The sequence below is a fragment of the Engystomops pustulosus genome, chromosome 1 (genome assembly GCF_040894005.1).
Source record: "Engystomops pustulosus chromosome 1, aEngPut4.maternal, whole genome shotgun sequence".
Classification (NCBI taxonomy): Eukaryota; Metazoa; Chordata; class Amphibia; order Anura; family Leptodactylidae; genus Engystomops; species Engystomops pustulosus.
Window position 1 is genome coordinate 186,949,698 of NC_092411.1, and position 5,832 is coordinate 186,955,529.

The 5,832-nt window shown below is 39.2% G+C and overlaps 1 protein-coding gene across 1 annotated transcript in view; it reads left to right on the forward strand.

Moving 5' to 3' along the window:
* The window catches only part of IDUA (alpha-L-iduronidase), a 63,538-nt gene that overhangs the window by 6,629 nt on the left and 51,077 nt on the right, over window positions 1-5,832 (forward strand). The gene's annotated exons all lie outside the window — the stretch shown is intronic.

Sequence of the window (5,832 nt, forward strand, 5' to 3'; positions counted from 1 at the left end):
ATACTCACATACACACATGCCATGTAGCATTAAGGAAGAACAAGTGACATTTTCGTAACAATGAATGTTCACAATGGACCAGAAAAAGAACATTAAAGTATGATCTTAGGGGAAATCTGTTACTTTATAGCTAAATTTACCCTTCATGCAGCTGGGTAGCTCCTGGTGACTACAGCTATAAGTTTATCAGAAGCTCTGATCCTGCCCTTTATCTGTGTATTTATGTGAAGCACAAGTGATATAGTTCCTCCAGTGCTCTGGCTATTACACACCCACCCCCTTATGACCTGCCTCCCTGCTCCCTCAGCACTCCACCTTGCCCAGTTTCATGTAGAACACATAAGTAAAGATAAAAAGGAGTGGGGAGGGGAAAGAGACATCAACAGGAGATAGAGCTTTCTACTTCTAAACCAACAGTGACAGTGAAGAAGGTAATTGTATCTTATGGCTGGAGTTTTAATACTTGGATGTATATGTAAATGTGCTTTCATTTTCTTTCTAAGTTTTTCCTAAGACATAAGGGGAGGGATGTTTTTTGCTCAAAAATGTGTTACTTTTTGCAGCTGTTGCTCAGCAATTTGCTCAGCAATGTCAACATCTGAATTCCAAAGATAAATCAGGTGCCACACTGTAAAACTAGGACAAGGCGAACTTTGCTTTGCCCCAATAAAGTAAAAAATATCAGAAAAAAGAGAGAAATAATTCAGATAAATGACCTCCACTATATTTCATTTATTGACTTAAAGATCATAAGAGAAGAGAATAAAAGTGAGGCAAAGGTGCGAATTTAAGTAAACTATATACATATCTCTTACTGTCCTCAGCTTGCATTTTATAAACTGCTATGGGAAAATGAAACCTGAGCTCTGATTGGCTGCCATGAGCAACTAAAACAGTTTTGTTCCTGGACCCTTCTGATAAATCTCCCCCTATGTAAATATGAATGAGTGGCAGACATCAGTTTTTCAGTTCTGAAGATTCTTTTATAAGCATTAATGTATTGTACATTCAAAACATTTCAAAACTGTTTTTCATTTACTATGACTACAGAATTCAACCAGCTACAGCCTTTATGTTGCAAACATTGTCACAAGATTACAGTAATGATAAAAAATTACCTATAAAAATGTAATAACCTGCATCAGGTAGTCATGGGTGAAGACTGTAATTCTGCAGCACTACATTCTTCTAACAGGGTAAAATAAGAATTGCAGAATGACAGACCTACCAGTAGGAGAGGCTTCCAGCTCTGGTGGAAACTAATCTTTATCTGTGGCGAGCACAATTTAAAGGAAAGCTACTATCAGGAATCTACCTATTAAGATAGGATGCTACTGGGAACCTACCATCAGATCTAAGTCCTAAATTACTAAGTCCTAACCCTATAATGCTTTCTAATCTGATCTACAGTTTATTTAATATGCTAATTTTCCACAGAAGATACCTGGGTGCAAAGTAGCCTCGCCGGGGAGCAGCTGCAAAGGCTACTTAACGCCCCAGTAGCCTCTGGTATTGTGACGGTGTGTGCATGCACACCTATTACTAACGTTTCAGCTACCGAGCACGCCCAGAGTTTCGGGAGCTGGCGACAAAAGACACGACTTGGCTGCGTGCAGGTACACGACTTGGCTGCGTGCAGGTAGGGAGAGATTGTAGGGGCTACTGGGGTATAGAGTAGCCTTTGCTCCTGTTTTTCCCTCCCCAGTGGCTAATATACAAAAGGTATAATTTTGAACGCACAGTAAAAGACATGTAAACAGAGCCCACAAGATAATGGTGCAAATGCTTTTTTTTTTCATCGATTTCACCACATTGGAATTTTTTTCCAGCTTCTCAATACATGGAATGGAAAATCAAATATATAAAATATAGAAAACAAGCCCTCACAAAGCTCTGTTAACGGAAAAATTTAAAATGTGTGTGAGCAGCAAAGCGTGACTAACCGTGATATTACAGTGCTAAACCCTCATGTGTGAGGTTTGCTTGTGGGGTGAGCCTAGGTCAAGAGTGGGAGGGGGATTAGAGGAAGCATGTGGGAGGGGATTGGGGTAACTAATAATGAGCAAAGGAACGAGCCTGTGGTGGATTCAAACTAGCAGGTGGGCGTAACCTACGTGTCTTTGCTGTGTGAACTGGCAGGGAGCCAGGTAAAGTTTCCAAACAAAGTAATGTGTGGAATATTTAACCCCACTGAGCTGATGCCGGTTCGGCTCTGGATTGAAGCCGAAGCGGCATCAGGAAACATCGGGTGCTGGCTGTAACTAATAGCCGACACCCCAGTGTAACACCCGCAGTCGGAGTGGGCTCCGATCGCGGTGTTTAACTCGTTAAATGTTTATCCCGTTAAATCAGTACCAGTACCAGTACAGAATTGAAGCTTTTTCGGAAAATATGGAAAATCGCTATTCGATTTGTAAGGCGTGCGACATCAAAATAAATTATCCAGACATTACAAAAATTATGAAAATGTAAAGTAGACATATGGGAAATGTTATTCAGCAATCTATTTAGGTGGTAAATCTATCTGCCTGAAAATGTAATGATTTTGAATTTCAAAAAAGTGAAATTTTTAAGAAAAAATCATGATTTTTTTCTTTTTATGGAAAATAAACGCAAAACTTATCAGCCAACATTTACCACTAAAATGAAGTACAACATGTGGGGGAAAAACAGTCTCAGAATCGCTTTGATAAGCAACAGTATTCAAAAGTTATAACCATATAAAGCGACGCAAGTCAGAATCCAAAAAATGGGACTGAGCCTTAAAGGAAACCTACCACTGCCCGCATGATGAAATCATGCGAGCAGACCACACGGTAGGCTACTTAATGCTGATGCCGGCACATAGTTTTGTTAGAATCGGCAAACTTTACTTTAGCTAAAAAAACTATTTTCTTACATATTTAAATGAGCCCTACGGTGCTACCCTGCGCCATCTTCGGGCTGGCGGTGGCTTCCGATGTTTAGGTGCCGAGAGCCGTGACGTCACGGCTCCCGGCACCTGAAGGAGGAATAATTAAACATCGAAAGCCACCGCCAGCCCGAAGATGGCGCAGGGTAGCACCGGAGGGCTCATTTAAATATGTAAGAAAATAGCTTTTTTAGCTAAAGTAAAGTTTGCCGAGCCTAACAAAACTATGTGCCGGCATCAGCATTAAGTAGCCTACCGTGTGGTCTGCTCGCATGATTTCATCATGCGGGCAGTGGTAGGTTTCCTTTAAGCTAAAAAATGACTGCGTCCTTAAGGGGTTAAAAACATCTGAGCTAAGTACTGTTCAGTCTCTATGGTCAGCTGTCCCTATTGAAATAGAGCACTATGATGACGGGTCCCCTTTAACCATTTTGGGAACAGAATATAATTATTCTACATAAAAGCAATAGCACTAAAAAGGCTTTGCTTACATGTACTTTTTAATTTTTTCTTGTCAAATTCTGATTTGCATATTTAACAGGGCTGTGATAGAAACTCCTAGTAGAGCACAGATGTGAACAAACCCTGACATGTGTCAACAGTGGTTCACTTTCTTGGTGACCGTTTCTTGATAGTAGAATTTTCTTTCTAATCAGCACCAAATAAAAACCAACGTAACAAATAAGAATACTACTGTAATTCTTATTAATTGAGTTTAACCCTGTATGTTATTCCAACATATTTACACTGGCTATGATGTTAAGCTTTTTTCCCATGCAGGCTTAGATTAATGATACCTGTACTACCATAAAAAATGTATTTTTATAAGGTTATTTTCATCACAGTTTTTTCTGCCATGTCTACAGGATTTGTCATCTTGAGATCGCCACATGTCTTGAGAACAATGAATTTTTAAATATCATTCTTTCTGAGGATTGCCTAACTGCTTCTGCATCCCCTATAACGGTTTTTGGTTTCAACCTCTTCATTTATTTTTCAGCTGTAGTGGCTATCACTCTAGGGCTTAGGTTCTCACCTGAGTTTGGACCTTTTCTTATTATTTTCTGTTACTAAATCGATAATAACTGAAGTCAAGGGTTCCATTGTTTCAATGGACTTTTAATGGGTTCTGTTAGTGACCAGTTGCACCACTTCTATAAATGCTTCTGTTATTTGAGCAGAAAAGTGGACGGGAGCTGCCTAGGTATTTTCTAACGTACAATGGACAGTGGTGCAAACTGAACATTATACGTCCCTGGACATTTTAACAGATCTGTTTGACTTTATTACAGAGGTGTGAACTGGGACTTAGTGGACTAACTTTTATGACGTGTTTTTAATTCCCAGTGGTGGGACTCGTATCTGTCAGGCATTTATGGTTTATACTGTGAATATGCCTTAAATATCTTTGACCATAATATCCCTTTAAGGGATCTACTAAATTGCTGATTTACCTTTACTCATCCAAATTCTGCAGTCACTGTCAAAGAGCCAGAGGATGGATCTTAAAAATTGTGTTCACACTTGTATGTGATATAGGCCTCCAGATGCTTGGGACTTTTCTTTAACTGAAGTGTAAATACCTTTTATTAACTATGGTTTTCTATAATATAGAATGAACTTGTGATATTACCCTGGCTTAAAGTTATCTTTAGGGAGTTTTGTCATTCTGTCAACCAATTTGAGAAACTTTTGCTTCACTGAAATTTCCCATTTAACAGCTCCCCTTAAATTTCAGATAGATGTAATTTAGCTATTTTCCTTTTACAAATTCTGGAGTATTTACGTGGTCGTTATGTTTCCCAATCAGAATGAATGTTTATTAATTTATTGTAAATTAATTTTCATTAATTTATTGTATATTTTTCTCTAATGTTTTTTCTACTTTCTGCCTGTCTCATCCCCTTTTCCCTCATCCATGCATTCTGGTCGCTAAGAACAATACGTCAAGTGCAACTGGATACGGACAAAGGGTGAAGGGGAGGGCCTATGCAGTGCGCTTCTATGTTTAGTGATTACAGAAAGCAGCTTCTTCATGTATGTTATGTTTTGGCTACAGTCTGCCCATCATGTTCCTACATACTGTGCACAATCGAACTGCAGCTGCTCATAGGCCTGCTCAACAAACCACCTTTAAATCTCTAAAGGCCTATAGTTGGGTCAGTGAAGAAAAAGGGAAAGACTCAGCATGATAATACAGGCGGTCCCCTACTTAAGGACACCCGACTTACAGACAACCCATAGTTACAGACGGACCCCTCTGCCCACTGTGACCTCTGGTGAAGCTCTCTGAAAGCTTTACTATAGTCCCAGACTGCAATGATCAGCTGTAAGATGTCTGTAATGAAGCTTTATTGATAATTCTTGGTCCAATTACACCAAAAATTGTGAAACTCCAATTGTCACTGGGGCAAAAGAAAAAAAATTGTCTAGAACTTCCATTATAAAATATACAGTTTCGACTTACATACAAATTCAACTTAAGAACAAACCTCCAGACCCTATCTTGTATGTAACCCGGGGACTGCCTGTACACAGAATGAAAACTATTTACTTATGTGTGTGCTATGTCTCCGCCGTTCTCTTTATTTCCCCTCCCCCATTGTCCTGGGATGGTGGGAGAGTGATACCATCTGCTGAACAGCCTAGTTGACACATCCATCTTAGCAGGTAGTGTGTTTAGTAGTCATTATGCTATTACATTTCACAACCAGTAAGTGCCCACCTTCATCACAAGAAGCTGAAGATAATTTTACAAAAAAAGTTAGATATACAAGGAAGAAGTCAGCAACATGATGTGGTTATTGTTGGAATTGTTGTCAAAGGTTTTTTCCAGCTGTGTTACAGCTATTTTTGGCCTGGTAACATTGGAGCTATGCCTTAAAATAATAATGATAATAATAATACTAGCATACATAAAA